Source organism: Haliotis rufescens, unplaced genomic scaffold, assembly GCF_023055435.1.
Source record: "Haliotis rufescens isolate VD_foot unplaced genomic scaffold, xgHalRufe1.0.p SCAF_14, whole genome shotgun sequence".
NCBI lineage: Eukaryota > Metazoa > Mollusca > Gastropoda > Lepetellida > Haliotidae > Haliotis > Haliotis rufescens.
In genome coordinates, this window is record NW_025963824.1 from 3,207,479 (window position 1) to 3,227,700 (window position 20,222).

A 20,222-nucleotide genomic window follows, 5' to 3' on the forward strand; every position below is an offset into this window, starting at 1 on the left:
CAGGAAGGTACATGTATGTTATCCATGTAGTGATGTCACTAGTGATCAGGAAGGTACATGTATGTTATCCATGTAGTGATGTCACTAGTGATCAGGAAGGTACATGCATGGTATCCATGTAGTGATGTCACTAGTGATCAGGAAGGTACATGCATGGTATCCATGTAGTGATGTCACTAGTGATCAGGAAGGTACATGCATGGTATCCATGTAGTGATGTCACTAGTGATCAGGAAGGTACATGCATGGTATCCATGTAGTGATGTCACTAGTGATCAGGAAGGTACATGCATGGTATCCATGTAGTGATGTCACTAGTGATCAGGAAGGTACATGTATGTTATCCATGTAGTAATGTCATTAGTGATCAGGAAGGTACATGTATGTTATCCATGTAGTGATGTCACTAGTGATCAGGAAGGTACATGTATGTTATCCATGTAGTGATGTCACTAGTGATCAGGAAGGTACATGTATGTTATCCATGTAGTGATGTCACTAGTGATCAGGAAGGTACATGTATGTTATCCATGTAGTGATGTCACTAGTGATCAGGAAGGTACATGTATGTTATCCATGTAGTGATGTCACTAGTGATCAGGAAGGTACATGTATGTTATCCATGTAGTGATGTCACTAGTGATCAGGAAGGTACATGTATGTTATCCATGTAGTGATGTCACACCTGACCAGTAAGGTACATGTATGTTATCCATGTAGTGATGTCACTAGTGATCAGGAAGGTACATGTATGTTATCCATGTAGTGATGTCACTAGTGATCAGGAAGGTACATGTATGTTATCCATGTAGTGATGTCAGTAGTGATCAGGAAGGTACATGTATGTTATCCATGTAGTGATGTCACTAGTGATCAGGAAGGTACATGTATGTTATCCATGTAGTGATGTCACTAGTGACCAGTAAGGTACATGTATGTTATCCATGTAGTGATGTCAGTAGTGATCAGGAAGGTACATGTATGTTATCCATGTAGTGATGTCAGTAGTGATCAGGAAGGTACATGTATGTTATCCATGTAGTGATGTCACTAGTGATCAGGAAGGTACATGTATGTTATCCATGTAGTGATGTCACTAGTGATCAGGAAGGTGCATGAATGTTATTCATGTAGTGATGTCACTAGTGATCAGGAAGGTACATGTATGTTATCCATGTAGTGATGTCACACCTGACCAGTAAGGTACATGTATGTTATCCATGTAGTGATGTCACACCTGACCAGTAAGGTACATGTATGTTATCCATGTAGTGATGTCACTAGTGATCAGGAAGGTACATGTATGTTATCCATGTAGTGATGTCACTAGTGATCAGGAAGGTACATGTATGTTATCCATGTAGTGATGTCACACCTGACCAGTAAGGTACATGTATGTTATCCATGTAGTGATGTCACTAGTGATCAGGAAGGTACATGTATGTTATCCATGTAGTGATGTCAGTAGTGATCAGGAAGGTACATGTATGTTATCCATGTAGTGATGTCACTAGTGATCAGGAAGGTACATGTATGTTATCCATGTAGTGATGTCAGTAGTGATCAGGAAGGTACATCTATGTTATCCATGTAATGATGTCACACGTGACCTGTGAGGTACATGTTTGTTATAGATGTAGTGATGTCACACATGATCAGAGAGGTACATGTATGTTATCCATGTAGTGATGTCACACTTGACCAGTAAGCTACATGTTTGTTATCCATGTAGTGATGTCACACGTGACCTGTGAGGTACATGTATGTTATCCATGTAGTGATGTCACACTTGACCAGTGAGGTACATGTATGTTATCCATGTAGTGATGTCACACTTGACCAGTGAGGTACATGTATGTTATCCATGTAGTGATGTCACACGTGACCTGTGAGGTACATGTATGTTATCCATGTAGTGATTTCACACATGACCACTAAGCTACATGTATGTTATCCATGTAGTGATGTCACACTTGACCAGTGAGGTACATGTATGTTATCCATGCAGTGATGTCACACTTGACCAGTGAGGTACATGTATGTTATCCATGTAGTGATGTCACACGTGACCTGTGAGGTACATGTATGTTATCCATGTAGTGATGTCACACATGACCAGTAAGCTACATGTTTGTTATCTATTTAGTGATGTCACACGTGACCAGTAAGGTACATGTTGGTTATCCATGCAGTGATGTCACACATGACCAGTGAGGTACATGTCTGTTATCCATGCAGTGATGTCACACTTGACCAGTAAGCTACATATTTGTTATATATGTAGTGATGTCACACTTGACCAGTGAGGTACATGTATGTTATCCATGTAGTGATGACACACTTGACCAGTGAGGTACATGTCTGTTATTCATGTAGTGATATCATACATTAACAGTGAGGTATATGTATGCGATACATGCAGTGATGTCACACGTGACCAGTAAGGTACATGTATATTATCCATGTAGTGATGTCACACAGGACCAGTAAGCTACATGTTTGTTATCCATGTAGTGATGTCACACTTGACCAGTGAGGTACATGTATGTTATCCATGTAGTGATGTCACACGTGACCTGTGAGGTACATGTATGTTATCCATGTAGTGATGTCACTAGTGATCAGGAAGGTACATGTATGTTATCCATGTAGTGATGTCAGTAGTGATCAGGAAGGTACATGTATGTTATCCATGTAGTGATGTCACTAGTGATCAGGAAGGTACATGTATGTTATCCATGTAGTGATGTCAGTAGTGATCAGGAAGGTACATCTATGTTATCCATGTAATGATGTCACACGTGACCTGTGAGGTACATGTTTGTTATAGATGTAGTGATGTCACACATGATCAGAGAGGTACATGTATGTTATCCATGTAGTGATGTCACACTTGACCAGTAAGCTACATGTTTGTTATCCATGTAGTGATGTCACACTTGACCAGTGAGGTACATGTATGTTATCCATGTAGTGATGTCACACGTGACCTGTGAGGTACATGTGTGTTATCCATGTAGTGATGTCACACTTGACCAGTGAGGTACATGTATGTTATCCATGTAGTGATGTCACACTTGACCAGTGAGGTACATGTATGTTATCCATGTAGTGATGTCACACGTGACCTGTGAGGTACATGTATGTTATCCATGTAGTGATTTCACACATGACCACTAAGCTACATGTATGTTATCCATGTAGTGATGTCACACTTGACCAGTGAGGTACATGTATGTTATCCATGCAGTGATGTCACACTTGACCAGTGAGGTACATGTATGTTATCCATGTAGTGATGTCACACGTGACCTGTGAGGTACATGTATGTTATCCATGTAGTGATGTCACACATGACCAGTAAGCTACATGTTTGTTATCTATTTAGTGATGTCACACGTGACCAGTAAGGTACATGTTGGTTATCCATGCAGTGATGTCACACATGACCAGTGAGGTACATGTCTGTTATCCATGCAGTGATGTCACACTTGACCAGTAAGCTACATATTTGTTATATATGTAGTGATGTCACACTTGACCAGTGAGGTACATGTATGTTATCCATGTAGTGATGACACACTTGACCAGTGAGGTACATGTCTGTTATTCATGTAGTGATATCATACATTAACAGTGAGGTATATGTATGCGATACATGCAGTGATGTCACACGTGACCAGTAAGGTACATGTATGTTATCCATGTAGTGATGTCACACAGGACCAGTGAGGTACATGCTGTTTTTCATGCAGTGATGTTACACGGTACGTACATGTTAGTTATCCATGTAGTGATGTCAGGTGTGACCCGGTGTCCATGGCAACCTTAACAGCGTGGTACAAATATCCATGTTATGATTAGCTGCATAGATTAGTTGAATTAGTGAAGATATCTTGTTTCTGTCATATACCGAAAGGTAAGGAATAGTTACCCCATTTTCCAATATGAAGGGTTTTTTCGTTGACATTTCCACACAACATAAGTGTAACTATGAAGTTGTTTATTTTCATTGTGTTTCTTTAAATTTTATAATGAATAACTAGCCTATCAGTATATCTTCACATGTGCTGTTTGAATAAAATATTTTTAGGCATCTTTGTGAATCTAGTTTGTATACATTTTAACTGTAGAATATCAAGACTAGAAATTGGCATGACGTTTCATTCTCAACAGGTTGAACACTCCATCATTTACATGATAGTGATCAATCAATCTTTATTCATGGCCAAAGGCCTATAGTACATTGTCTTGGGTCTGTTACAAATTCATACATTTTCTTAATTTCATAGCATGATAAATGAACATTGATAAATTTCTCATGGTTTCTGTACAATCACAAGTCATTAATTTTCCAAATTTGTTACCGTTTGGTTTGCGGTAGGAATAGTTATTTTGATATTTTGCTCTTAAATCTTTATACACTGGACATACACATAAAAAGTGATATTCATCTTCAATACAATCAGTTTTACAAATCCTACAAAGTCTATGTTCTCTTGCAATACCGCCATATCTCCCTTTTCAATAAATAGATCATGTGAGCCACAGCGAACCGAGAAAAGTGTTCTAAACTGACGTAAATTTACATTTAATAGATAAGGCTCTAGTATATGATAGTCTCAAATGTAGTGTAGTAATTTGCCTTTCTACAAATTGTGGAAGAGCGTGCTAAGAACCGTTGGGTTTAACGTCGCGTCAAAGATTATTGTACGTACATTGCGACGTGCATTCACCCGTGTGTGTGTGTGCGCGCGCGCGTGTGTTTTTGTGTGTTTGTGTGTGTGTTTTGTGTGTGTGTGTGTGTGTGTGTGTGTGTGTGTGTGTATGTGTGCGTGTGCGCGCGCGTGTGTGTGTGTGTGTGTGTTTGTGTGTGTGTCTGTTTGTACTAGTCTGGACTGATGCCGATTAATAGTGCTTGGCCACTGAGATACCATGCCGCAGTTTAACATGAATACCCCACTCAGACACCGTCTACTCACTCCGAACCGACCACTGCTTGTTTTAGCCCTCTAATGCCGAGCACCAGACAGGGTAACAACAAGTACCAGCTTTTAACGTATTTTGGTATGCCGCAGCCGGGGTTCGAACGTCCGACCTTCGACTCTCCGAGCGGACGCTCTACCACTAGACCACGGAGGCGGTTTTGTATAACAGGGATAATAATATCAATGATAAGTGTCCACTCAGTTGTCATTTTCATGAGTCGCTAGGAGGTTAACAGACCCATTACTGTCTCATCCTTCCGGGTTCCCATTCACTGCCGAGTGAAGAGAAACATATTTCGAACAAAGTGACTTCGCTATGGAGACACCTCATGTAGGACAGGAAGAACGTTCCCTTTTCGCGAACACGTGGATTTTCAGTGCTATTCTACCTTTTACACCCAATATAGCTTGTTTCGGTGGATAAACGATACTGGTTCTTCCCTGGCGTTGACATGTGATAATTACATGTGCTTCATTGTGGGGCAGGGCTGAAGCTATAAAAACTATCAGGACATGCAGGAGGCAAGCTGACAAACACGGACACACATCTGAGGACTCTCGGCGTTGACTGATTTATGACCTTTATAACTGTAATCGAGTTGTATGTAAACAGGTTTCAAAAGCGTACTTCAGGTGGCAGTGCAGGACACAGTGAGAATACAGCATGTTGTACTGGGCAGCCTAGTGGTGAAAGCGCCGGCCTGTTGTCCTCTGTACGTAGGTACGGGGTGTAGAGCCACTCGGTGGCTCAAAGGTGTACACATAAAGTCTGTTATCTCCGGTTGTTATGTATTTCTACAAGTGCACTGATATAAACTGCGTGGGTCCCAGGAAAAACAGTACCGCGCTAACTGTCTGAAACAAACATGACACGCTCGCTATAATATATGAATACACAATGCCATTAAGAAGGTGGTCAAATGTAACAAATGCTATATTTGGGATAACACTTTCTTAGTAAAGTACAGAATCTAGTACCTTTTTGGGTTGAGTCCCGTCAGGGATTCGAACCCACACCTGCCAGGGTGAGGCATCTAATTGCCAGCACACAAAGTCAGCGATCTAACCCACTCAGCCACCGAGGCTTCCACAAAAATGAAAATCCCACAACTGGTAGTCTAGATCACGTACTTTGAGTACCCCTCTGACAAGTGTAAATTGGCACGGCTCCCATGGCCGAAAGCTATGAATACACATAGTGGGTTAGTTCGCTGACTTTGTGTGCTGGCGATTAGGTGCCTCACCCTGGCAGGTGTGGGTTCGAATCCCGGACGGGGCTCGATACAAAAAGGTACTAGATTCTGTTCTTTACTATGAAAGTGTTATCCCTAAAATATCTATGACTATACACCTACATTATCACAATGAATGCAACGTTTCTGTGTAGATACTGACACCGTTATCAAGCAAGTTATGTAGGAAGGTTATATACAGGTGGATAATTGAATGATGATTGAGGGTCTGGTCTACTTATCTAGCAGGGTAGTTGTTGTAGTTTTGAAGACTTGTCGTATGTGATGTAGTTCGGGGGGTGGGGGTAGCCTAGTGGTTAAAGCGTTCGCTCGTCACGCGGAGGACCCGGGTTCGATTCCCGACATGGGTACAATGTGTGAAGCCCATTTCTGGTCTCCCCCGACGTGATGTAGCGAGAATAGCGGCGTAAAACCATACTCACTCACTTACTGTTGTTGTCGGTGGGGCAGGATACCCTCGTCTATTTGAGAACACTGACGCAATGGCTATTTGATAGTGATGCATGAAAGTATAATTATAGAAATATTTTTTCGCTGAAATTCAAATGTCAAAAAGAACATGAACAAGGTGCATGAGATTTAATCTTACGCAGTCAATGTCACCTTGATCTGTCTTTTCTTCTCACTGTACTGGTTGTGACGGGTGCACGTTATCGATCGTTGTGACCCTGTGTACACTTCTAATAAATAAAAGTCTCGCGAAACACATGTGTCGGCATTTAAGTCAGTGAGTCATGTAAAGGGCATAAATCATGTTTTGTCATCAGACACTCGAATCAGTTTCGTGTTTCTATTTCAAAGTCAGTTAGAAGAAAGATGACATGCTAGAAATACCTAAACAGCTATCCGTAACGGAATTGCTTTGATAGTATATAATTATTTTTTTCAAACCGTATTCCTTCATTATTCCATTGGCATGGGTCAAAGTAAGGTGAAGTAAATTTGGGTTCAATGTCGCATTCAAGGTTATTGCACTCATGTATCGATGTTTGTGTTGTGTTGTGTGTCGTGTGCGTCGTATGTTGTGTGTTGTGCGTGTCGTTTGTGTTGCCTCGTGATGTATGTGTGGTGTGTTTATATGTAATGTGTGTGTGTGTTATGTGTATCTTCTGTGTGTGAAATGAAATTTCTTACCCCACCATTGTTTACCTTAAACTAACATTACCTGTGATTGTACAATTTCATTCAAACTGTGGTTGATCAATCATGTTTTACCCCTCTCTAGATTATATTATAATTCACAAGAAAACATCTTCTCTATATTTTTTTATCGATCATGGAACTCGACCTATACTTTCGTTTGCCGCCAAATTTTTATGATTCGTGATAAATCAATAACTTCATCAGATGTGTGCACTCGAGATTGTTTATGATTCGTGGTAAATCAGTACGATAAAAATGCTGATCTCACTGCTGCTAGTTCTACTACACAGCAGGTACAAACAAAAGACAATAAATACCCTCAGGTCACAAGGAGCTGTGTGTGCAGTGTTAATTCACTTACTCTTGTCGTGAAGCAAGGCAGTCTACGCCGTGTTGCCGGACATGTACTGTATTCAGATGGTATCTACGAGGGGTGTTCATTAAATATTTCCCCTGACCCACTTACGATAGACCTAGTGGAATGAAACGTGGCATAGGTATTAGTCTTTCTCCACATAGGAACCACCAAGAGTTACACACTTCTCCCATCGTTTTATGCAACTATGGAAACCTCGCTTGTAAAAGCCCTCATTTGGCGTCTCAAACCAGGACTTGAATTCAGAAATCAGTGTTTCATCATCTGTGAAACGTTTTCCCTTCAAAAATGACTTCATGGTTGGAAAAAGGTGGAAGTCAGATGGTACAAGGTCAGGAGAGTAAGGAGGATGTGGATTTCATCGCCACAGGACCACGCTTCTGTCTGGGCAACATGCGAGTTGTGTACTGGAGCATTGTCTAGCAGGAGACGGACGCCCTTGGTCAGCATGCCACGCCTCTTAAGCTTGGTAGCGTCCCGCAATTTCCGCAGCAGTGAAGCATAATAAGCTCCTGTAATTGTGGTACCCTTTGCCAATAAATCCATCATCACTACTCCGTGCTGGTCCCAAAACACCGTGAGCATGACCTTGCCTGCAGAGGGCACGACACGTGCCTTATTTGGGGGTGGTGACTCCACATGCTTCCATTGCATCGACTGAACTTTAGTCTCAGGATCATAGTGATGGACCCATGTTTCATCCTGTGTGATAAGTCTGTCAAAAATGTTTGCCTGTTTTTTTTGGCACATGTCCAAAAGATCCTTTGAGCAATTGACTCGTTCCTGCTTTGGAAAGGTGTGAGCAACCTGGGAATCCATCGTGCAGACACCTTATGCATGTTCAAATTGTCATTGATGATTTTTTCCACAGACCCTACACTGATCTTGACATCTTGTGCTAACAGTTATACGTCAGTTTGCCAAAATGGCGGTATCCACTTGATGGATAGTGTCCTCATCAATGGCTGAATGGGGGCGACCAGGAATGGCAGCTGTTTCCACAGATGTCCGACCACACTTGAACTGGCGATGCCAGTGTTTAACAACGTCATATGATGGGGCATCTTCCCCATAAGTTGCTTTCATTTCATCGAAAGTTTGTTTTTGTCGGCGACCTTTCAAATATAAAAACCTAATCACTGCTTGGTAATCTACTGGCTCCATTGTCACACCCTACTCGATCATAACACCTGTAAAAGTGGTAAGATTAATAGTTCGGTGCTGCAAATTCAGACATAACCCATAGATACATGTATCATTACACATGTGAAATGTCAACCAAATATGATAACCCTAAATGGTTTAGGGGAAATCTTTAATGAACACCCCTCGTTTGTGGGTATCTGTAGAAGGTAAGTGAAAGAACATCTATTACGGCAACTAACAAGGTATGAGAAATTATGAATGACTAGAAATATTACTGCTATCTTGACTATCATGCGATACGAGTACCGACAAAAATAAGGGATTTAATAATTTGAATGAAAACTCAATGCCATTTAGAGAGTTGTCGAATGCAACAAATGTTATATTTAGGATAACACTTCCTTTGCTAAGTACAACTTCTTGTACTTTGGGGTATTGAGTCGAATCCAGGGAAGTCAGCTATCTAAGCCACTCAGCCAGCATCGGAGAGTGTACGCCAGAGACCCAGCGCAGATCAGGGTAACCAACAGTATACCACCAAGGTGTCCTCCATGTATCGCCAAGCATGGTAGAAACACCAGATATTGATCTACACACCATCAACCTTAACTATCATATCATCGGTTTCATTACTTTTAGCCGGTGGTATATATACACCTGTTTAAGGCAATCGTTTTGTAGCGGATCACACGATAATTGTGGCAGTATAACAGTATATGTGGTTTTATGTATCCTAGGTTAGGTTTTAATATAACGAGTGGAGGCGAGTGCTATACAACCTCACTAGGGACGCATACAATCAGATTGTATCATTCTGGCAAGGAGATAACAAAATATTTTTTTTGATTGTGTGTTTTCAACGATATATGAGGGACATGATGGTGGGCTGTATAGAATCGAGCCAGATCAGACGCTCCATTTAATCCAGCTAGACAAGCACAGGTAACAGGGGATAAGTCTAACCCGTATTTCCCATGAATTCACACCATGTAAACAGTGTCTGGAGTAACACTGAAGTACTGTGTCATGTGTGTTGTATTGTATGTAGGTGGATTTCGAGAAAAGCACTGTTGATACGTACTAATGCAAGACTTATGACACTTAAATGACTACGCAGTAACGTTATTTATTACCCACGTGGTGAAGAGACAGGTGGTAAGATACTAAATCCGTACGTCACACGTGTGTCGTACAAGGTTGACCTTGTTTTATTCGTTTTGATTGGATAACCGTGACCTCTGTCACACCGGGACTACTTTTTTCATTCACAAAAAATCGCGAGACGTCATTCATTTTGCGATTACAAGGCAGAACTGAAGAAATTCATGAGAACGAGAGATATTTACAAACACTTTATTAAACCAAACAAGATAGTCACACGCATCAAATTCGGTTTGCATTCTATATAAGTTATGCATAGAGGTCCTACAGACATATAATCGAGCTAGATCTATAAATCGATTAACAATGTACGACTGCCGATCGAGCTCGTCCCTTGAGCGTGACGCACCCAACTTTCAATTTGATTTAACGTAAAAGGATAGGCGTGGTGAAATGAAGTCTGTTTAAACTATCTGGACAGATATCGAGACTTACTTGGGATGATCCGGTTGTGCCATCGGTGTCCCCTTTGAAGCGTATTTTGTGGCGCTGTTTCAGGAGGTGTTGTTCATGAATGAACGAACACGACAGCACGACCAGATCACTTAAAGTTCACAGTTCCGATACAAATCATTCGAAAACTCCGTGGAAGTGTGCTTGACTTCTGATTTTGTGGCCCCAAACATCCCAAATGTGAACAGTTACATTCCCTATCTCTAGCGTAAAACGCTGTGAGTGGATCGCGGTTGTCTTTTCTTATTCTGGTGGCGACCTTGCCCTTCGATCGTTCGAAGCTGTCACTGACATGCAAGCAGATTTGAGTTTGTTGATTTTCACGTCTTCAGTATATAGGGTGGTACAGTTAACATGAATGTCTTTGGCGAACAGTCTGATTTCCCTCTTCCAAAATGGTACGGACATGATATAAATTAAGCTGATAGATCAATGAAACCGAACCATTTTGATTGCACAGACCGGACCCCGGCAGTGTGATGCGTGTGACTGTTGGTCCGAAATTCAAAGAGCGGCGCTAATGTGACATTTCAAATTTTCTTATCGGTGTCCTGCGTACTAACAACATGGCGCTTGAATTACCATAAGTTGAAGACTTTCTTCCAAAAGGATCTTGAGCATCGGTGCTGGTTTGTTTGCAAACAGAACAGCAGGCGCATGTTGTTAATGCGTATGCATAAACATGTCAACAATGCCCATATTTGGTCTTATATCAATATTCATGCGCAACCAGATTTTGCAACCGGTTTCAGGTTGGTCTGTCAACGAACGAAAGTTGTTATGTATTTACACTTAAATATATATTTAACGTTGGTAATAAATAAAATACCACACTCATTCTCGTTAGATACCATTTTTACGAAACTCGTGAACTTTCTATGGTATCTAACGAGAATGAGTGTAGTATTCTCTATTTATCAAGTATTATTGCAGTATCGTGATATACATTTAGTGTATCGAATGTGAATCAAATGTCACTCCTGCACATCGCAATGGTGATTGGTCGGTTGGAGTGACATGACGTCACTAATTGTTCAGAAGTTGACAACATTACGTCATCAAAGAAGGGGATGACGTTTCTTACGGGGATCCGTGAGTCATCTATGGTAGAATCTTTGCAAAGCTTTCATGTGTTTGGGCTTACGCCATTAATTAGTTGGAGAATTTGTGAATGAAACCCAACAATACCATCGACTTGTAATTGTGAAATGAATGGAAGTGTTTGTTTCAATCTTACTTGTTGAATGAATATTCAGAAGTATGTTTTGTTTCTAAATCCCAACACCAATTGGCCAAATGGTAATTCTCTTTTAGATGTGTGGGTGCTTGTTTATTGCATAAACTTTATCCGTGAACATCGTCTGACATCCATACCACATACTGGTTATACTCCTGAATGTTTGTCCACCTTTATCCCGCGATATGACAAGGAGAGGCAAGGGCAACCGAGCCGTGGATGCCCGTGCCTATAATAAAAACAGAAGATGAGATTGGGTTAAATGGCCGAGGGTGTGCAGGTACTAGTGTGCTACTAAGCTGCTAATTTTGTATACCTAAATGTTATTATTGCTTGTCCATTAAGCTGGTTCACCTTCATATTTCAGTTTTGTAAATTGTTTTTGTATGACTGTTGTGTACCGCCGCACTCAGCAATATGGCGGGGATCTTCAAAAATCAAGTTTTGACCAGAGTCGATACAAAACGTCAAGGCCAGACAATAACCAGTCTCGATTATTCGCACAAATATGGCGTAAGGGCACAGGAGCATTAGCCCCTCGCACAATTTTCATAAAAAAGGCGTGTTGCTAATGCCGTGTATCAGAACTCCTGCCACACAACAGCGGCCTGTAAACACTTTTCATAGCCAATAAATGTCAGGGGCAAACATAAGTGAAAAAAACCCATTCACTTGAGTGAGACGGGCAATATTCAACCAAACAGGCAGTTCAACAGACTTCCATACAGAAGCTTCAAGGTTTTAGGTGTCTGAAACGAAACAGTACTAGTATTTGGCTAGTGTTTGCCATTTTGCATTCAATTATTCTTTCTACAAGTTTCGGCGATTGTCTGAGTTAATTAAAGTGGTAAACGTCCAGGACCTGCATCACCTCTAGCTTTCCTTCAACACCAAGCTGACACCGTGATATAACTGGAATACTGTTCAAAGCGGCGTTAACCATACTCACTCACTCACTCACTGTAACGGCATGAATATATACAGCAGCTATATCACTATGTTCCTATATCCAGCACACATACAGTCGCACGAAGGTTTTAAGAGTCTGAAGCGAAACAGTATTTTGATGGTGTTTTCCAATTTTCTTTCCAACACAGTCTTTTAGACCGTTTGGATACTGCTTTAATATGTCAGACATAGTTTTATGTTTCTACTTTGAAACACCCTTTAACTTAAGTTCTTAGCCATACAATTCACGGAAGTTTTGAAAGAAATACATGTTTATGACAATCTCTAGGTTTTAACCTACATAGTAAGTTTTTTTAATATTTTTCTGTGATATATGACTGATATTTTATATGATTGTGATATCATACTATTATGGTTGTTCTTTATATACGCATGTTTATAATGTTTTGACTGATTCTCGCCGCAAATAGTTAGAAAATTGCTGATGCGGCGTAAAACAATAATCTTTCATACATTGCAATTTTCTTTCCAGTACATTTCTGATTTGTCGTTTCAAATACCGTCATAATATCAAACAAAACGGTAGAAGTTTGATAAACGTAAGAATAAAATATGTCTGATCTTTTAGCGAATAAAATTATATATCAAGTCATATATATCAGTAATTACTTAAAGGATAATAACACCATCAGTTGTTTGTATCTAGAAAAATGTAACGTTTCAGTTAAAATAAAAGGTCATGATGTCAAGCTAGATTAGCTCACAAATTACATACCGTATCACGTACATCGTGACAGAATAAAAACTATTTCTTTCTTTCTTTCTGAAATAGTCGGGCGGGAATGTTCGGAGTTTGCTTTTTACACACCACATGACACGATTTGAATCCCAATTTCACAGACAATATCGCTTGTAACATGAAAAGTGATACAGTATGTTTTAAATAAGACTATGAGTCTACCCGTTACCAGATCGAACATGAAATATTTTGAGTCATGTTAACCATTCACAATACCGTAGACTCGTAGTTTTATAACCATGGGTCTTATGTCGATTTATTTGGAATAATGTGGTTTTGTTGTGACGTCGATTCTACCATGATTGTGTCATACTGATCATTCCGCCAGTGCCCTGTGAAAAAATAATATTCATTTCACAATTCCCCATGCAATGGGATCACATATTATGTTGCTTGGGATAAATGTTGTCCTGACATTCAACACAATCCAATTAGGTGGCACCTTTCTTAAGAAACTGCTCAGTTTGTTCTAGTTTATCAGATTCACATTGCGCTGTTTGGTATTAAATAGAAAAAGACCCGCTCATAAATGTTTTATTAGGTATGAAATAGCCGTTTTGAGAGGAAAATATAATTTCATGCACTATTACAATGTTACAAATATAAAGACCGTCATTACATGTCATTACTATTTTAGGTGTATTCGCGGGTTGTACATTGGAACCTCTTTCACAATGATGCTCACGCCTAACCTTTAAAAACAAAAAAGCTCATAATATCAACTGACGTTTCCTGACTCGAGATTGTTTATGATTCGTGGAAAATCAATACGATTCAAAAGCTGATCTCATTGCTGCTAGTTCTACTACACAGCAGGTACAAACAGGCGCTATAAATACCCTCAGGTCACAAGGAGCTGCATGTGCAGTGTTAACTCACATACTCTTGTTGTGTATTCAAAGCAGGGCGGTCTACACCGAGTTGCCGGACATGTACGTTATCTATTTGAAGGTAAGTGAGACAACATCCAGTACGGCAACATACAATGTATGATGAACTTTGAATTGTCTGCCCCAGATGAATAACTGGAAATATTGCTAAAAAAGGCTATAATGCGACACGATTACCGACAAGAATAATGGAGCTAATAATTTCAATGAAAACTCAATGCCATTTAGAAAGTTGTCGAATGTAACAAATGTTATATTTAGGATAACACTTCCTTTGTTAAGTACAAATTCTAGTACTTTAGGGGATTGAGTCGAAGGGATGTGTGTTGTACTGTGTCATGTATGTTGTACTGTGTCATGTGTGTTGTACTATGTCATGTGTGTTGTACTGTGTCATGTGTGTTGTACTGTGTGATGTGTGTTGTACTGTGTGATGTGTGTTGTACTGTGTCATGTGTGTAGTACTGTGTCATGTGTGTTGTACTGTGTCATGTGTGTTGTACTGTGTCATGTGTGTTGTACTGTGTCATGTGTGTTCTACTGTGTCATGTGTGTTGTACTGTGTCATGTGTGTTGTACTGTGTCATGTGTGTTCTACTGTGTCATGTGTGTTGTACTGTGTCATGTGTGTTGTACTGTGTCATGTGTGTTCTACTGTGTCATGTGTGTTGTACTGTGTCATGTGTGTTGTGCTGTGTGTTGTACTATGTCATGTGTGTTGTCCTGTGTGATGTGTGTTGTACTGTGTAATGTGTGTTGTACTGTGTGATGTGTGTTGTACTGTGTCATGTGTGTTGTGCTGTGTCATGTGTGTTGTTCTGTGTCATGTGTGTTGTACTGTGTCATGTGTGTTATACTGTGTCATGTGTGTTGTACTGTGTCATGTGTGTTGTACTGTGTCATGTGTGTTGCACTGTGTCATGTGTGTTGTACTGTGTCATGTGTATTGTACTGTGTCATGTGTGTAGTACTGTGTCATGTGTGTTGTACTGTGTCATGTGTGTTGAACAGTGTCACGTGTGTTGTATTGTGTCATGTGTGTTGTCCTGTGTGATGTGTGTTGTACTGTGTCATGTGTGTTGTACTGTGTCATGTGTGTTGTGCTGTGTCATGTGTGTTATACTGTGTCATGTGTGTTGTACTGTGTCATGTGTGTTGTACTGTGTCATGTGTGTTGCACTGTGTCATGTGTGTTGTACTGTTTCATGTGTATTGTACAGTGTCATGTGTGTAGTACTGTGTCATGTGTGTTGTACTGTGTCATGGGTGTTGAACAGTGTCACGTGTGTTGTATTGTGTCATGTGTGTTGTACTGTGTCATGTGTGCTGTATTGTGTCATGTGTGTTGTACTGTGTCACGTGTGTTGTATTGTGTCATGTGTGTTGTACTGTGTCATGTGTGTTCTACTGTGTCACGTGTGTTGTATTGTGTCATGTGTGTTGTACTGTGTGATGTGTGTTGTACTGTGTCATGTGTGTTGTACTGTGTCATGTATGTTGTACTGTGTCATGTGTGTTGTGCTGTGTCATGTGTGTTGTGCTGTGTGTTGTACTGTGTCATGTGTGTTGTACTGTGTGATGTGTGTTGTACTGTGTCATGTGTGTTGTGCTGTGTCATGTGTGTTATACTGTGTCATGTGTGTTGTACTGTGTCATGTGTGTTGTACTGTGTCATGTGTGTTGCACTGTGTCATGTGTGTTGTACTGTGTCATGTGTATTGTACTGTGTCATGTGTGTAGTACTGTGTCATGTGTGTTGTACTGTGTCATGTGTGTTGAACAGTGTCACGTGTGTTGTATTGTGTCATGTGTGTTGTATTGTGTCATGTGTGTTGTACTGTGTCACGTGTGTTGTATTGTGTCATGTGTGTTGTACTGTGTCATGTGTGTTCTACTGTGTCACGTGTGTTGTATTGTGTCATGTGTGTTGTCCTGTGTGATGTGTGTTGTACAGTGTCATGTGTGTTGTACTGTGTGATGTGTGTTGTACTGTGTCATGGTTGTTGTACTGTGTCATGTATGTTGTACTGTGTCATGTGTGTTGTGCTGTGTCATGTGTGTTGTGTTGTGTGTTGTACTGTGTCATGTGTGTTGTACTGTGTGATGTGTGTTGTACTGTGTCATGAGTGTTGTGCTGTGTCATGTGTGTTATACTGTGTCATGTGTGTTGTACTGTGTCATGTGTGTTGTACTGTGTCATGTGTGTTGCACTGTGTCATGTGTGTTGTACTGTGTCATGTGTATTGTACTGTGTCATGTGTGTAGTACTGTGTCATGTGTGTTGTACTGTGTCATGTGTGTTGAACAGTGTCACGTGTGTTGTATTGTGTCATGTGTGTTGTCCTGTGTGATGTGTGTTCTACTGTGTCATGTGTGTTGTACTGTGTGATGTGTGTTGTACTGTGTCATGTGTGTTGTACAGTGTCATGTGTGTTGTACTGTGTGATGTGTGTTGTACTGTGTCAAGTGTGTTGTACAGTGTCATGTGTGTTGTACTGTGTCATGTGTGTTGTACTGTGTCATGGTTGTTGTACTGTGTCATGTGTGTTGTACTGTGTCATGTGTGTTGTGCTGTGTCATGTGTGTTGTGCTGTGTGTTGTACTGTGTCATGTGTGTTATACTGTGTCATGTGTGTTGTACTGTGTCATGTGTGTTGTACTGTGTCATGTGTGTAGTACTGTGTCATGTGTGTTTTACTGTGTCATGTGTGTTGAACAGTGTCACGTGTGTTGTATTGTGTCATGTGTGTTGTCCTGTGTGATGTGTGTTGTACTGTGTCATGTGTGTTGTACTGTGTGATGTGTGTTGTACTGTGTCATGTGTGTTGTACAGTGTCATGTGTGTTGTACTGTGTGATGTGTGTTGTACTGTGTCAAGTGTGTTGTACAGTGTCATGTGTGTTGTACTGTGTCATGTCTGTTGTACTGTGTCATGGTTGTTGTACTGTGTCATGTGTGTTGTACTGTGTCATAAGTGTTGTGCTGTGTCATGTGTGTTGTGCTGTGTGTTGTACTGTGTCATGTGTGTTGTACTGTGTCATGTGCGTTGTACTGTGTCATGTATTTTGTACTGTGTCATGTGTCTTGTGCTGTGTCATGTGTGTTGTGCTGTGTTATATGTGTTGTGCTATGTCATGTGTGTTGTACTGTGTCATGTGTGTTGTACTGTGTCATGTGTGTTGAACAGTGTCACGTGTGTTGTATTGTGTCATGTGTGTTGTACTGTGTCATGTGTGTTGTACTGTGTCATGTGTGTTGTACTGTGTCATGTGTGTTGTACTGTGTCATGTGTATTGTACAGTGTCATGTGTGTTGTACTGTGTCATGTGTGTTGTACTGTGTCATGGTTGTTGTACTGTATCATGTGTGTTGTACTGTGTCATGTGTGTTGTGCTGTGTCATGTGTGTTGTACTGTGTCATGTGTGTTGTACTGTGTCATGTGTGTTGTGCTGTGTCATGTGTGTTGTGCTGTGTGTTGTACTGTGTCATGTGTGTTGTGCTGTGTCATGTGTGGTGTACAGTGTCATGTGTGTTGTACTGTGTCATGTGTGTTGTGCTGTGTCATGTGTGTTGTGCTGTGTGTTGTACTGTGTCATGTGTGGTGTACTGTGTCATGTGCGTTGTACTGTGTCATGTCGTTTGTACTGTGTGATGTGTGTTGTACTGTGTCATGTGTGTTGTACAGTGTCATGTGTGTTGAACTGTGTCATGTGTGTTGTGCTGTGTCATGTGTGTTGTGCTGTGTGTTGTACTGTGTCATGTATGGTGTACTGTGTCATGTGCGTTGTACTGTGTCATGTCTTCTACTGTGTCATGTGTGTTGTACTGTGTGATGTGTGTTGTGCTGTGTCATGTGTGTTGTACTATGTCATGTGTGTTGTACTGGTTCTTGTGTGTTGTGCTGTGTCATGTGTGTTGTACTGTGTCATGTGCGTTGTCCTGTGTCATGTCTTTGTTCTGTGTCATGTGTGTTGTGCTGTTTCATTTGTGTTGTGCTGTGTCATGTGTGTTGCACTGTGTCATGTGTGTAGTACAGTGTCGTGTGTGTTGTACTGTGTCGTGTGTGTTGTACTTTGTCATGTGTGTTGTACTGTGTCATGTGTGTTGTAATGTGTCATGTGTGTTGTACTTTGTCATATGTGTTGTACTGTGTCATGTGTGTTGTACAGTGTCATCTATGTTGTACTGTGTCATGTGTGTTGTACTGTGTCATGTGTGTTGTACTGTGTCATGTGTGTTGTACTGTGTCATGTGTGTTGTACTGTGTCATGTGTGTTTTGCTGTGTCATGTGTGTTGTACTGTGTCATGTGTGTTGTACTGTGTCATGTGTGTTGTGCTGTGTCATGTGTGTTGTGCTGTGTGTTGTACTGTGTCATGTGTGTTGTGCTGTGTCATGTGTGGTGTACAGTGTCATGTGTGTTGTACTGTGTCATGTGTGTTGTGCTGTGTCATGTGTGTTGTGCTGTGTGTTGTACTGTGTCATGTGTGGTGTACTGTGTCATGTGCGTTGTACTGTGTCATGTCGTTTGTACTGTGTGATGTGTGTTGTACTGTGTCATGTGTGTTGTACAGTGTCATGTGTGTTGAACTGTGTCATGTGTGTTGTGCTGTGTCATGTGTGTTGTGCTGTGTGTTGTACTGTGTCATGTATGGTGTACTGTGTCATGTGCGTTGTACTGTGTCATGTCTTTTCTACTGTGTCATGTGTGTTGTACTGTGTCATGTGTGTTGTGCTGTGTCATGTGTGTTGTACTATGTCATGTGTGTTGTACTGGTTCTTGTGTGTTGTGCTGTGTCATGTGTGTTGTACTGTGTCATGTGCGTTGTCCTGTGTCATGTCTTTGTTCTGTGTCATGTGTGTTGTGCTGTTTCATTTGTGTTGTGCTGTGTCATGTGTGTTGCACTGTGTCATGTGTGTAGTACAGTGTCGTGTGTGTTGTACTGTGTCGTGTGTGTTGTACTTTCTCATGTGTGTTGTACTGTGTCATGTGTGTTGTAATGTGTCATGTGTGTTGTACTTTGTCATATGTGTTGTACTGTGTCATGTGTGTTGTACAGTGTCATCTATGTTGTACTGTGTCATGTGTGTTGTACTGTGTCATGTGTGTTGTACTGTGTCATGTGTGTTGAACTGTGTCATGTGTGTTGAACTGTGTGATGTGTGTAGTAATGTGTCATGTGTGTTGTCCTGTGTGATGTGTGTTCTACTGTGTCATGTGTGTTGTACTGTGTGATGTGTGTTGTACTGTGTCATGTGTGTTGTACAGTGTCATGTGTGTTGTACTGTGTGATGTGTGTTGTACTGTGTTAAGTGTGTTGTACAGTGTCATGTGTGTTGTACTGTGTCATGTGTGTTGTACTGTGTCATGGTTGTTGTACTGTGTCATGTGTGTTGTACTGTGTCATGTGTGTTGTGCTGTGTCATGTGTGTTGTGCAGTGTGTTGTACTGTGTCATGTGTGTTGCACTGTGTCATGTGTGTTGTACTGTGTAATGTGTGTTGTACTGTGTCATGTGTGTAGTACTGTGTCATGTGTGTTGTACTGTGTCATGTGTGTTGAACAGTGTCACGTGTGTTGTATTGTGTCATGTGTGTTGTCCTGTGTGATGTGTGTTGTACTGTGTCATGTGTGTTGTACTGTGTGATGTGTGTTGTACTGTGTCATGTGTGTTGTACAGTGTCATGTGTGTTGTACTGTGTGATGTGTGTTGTACTGTGTCAAGTGTGTTGTACAGTGTCATGTGTGTTGTACTGTGTCATGTCTGTTGTACTGTGTCATGGTTGTTGTACTGTGTCATGTGTGTTGTACTGTGTCATAAGTGTTGTGCTGTGTCATGTGTGTTGTGCTGTGTGTTGTACTGTGTC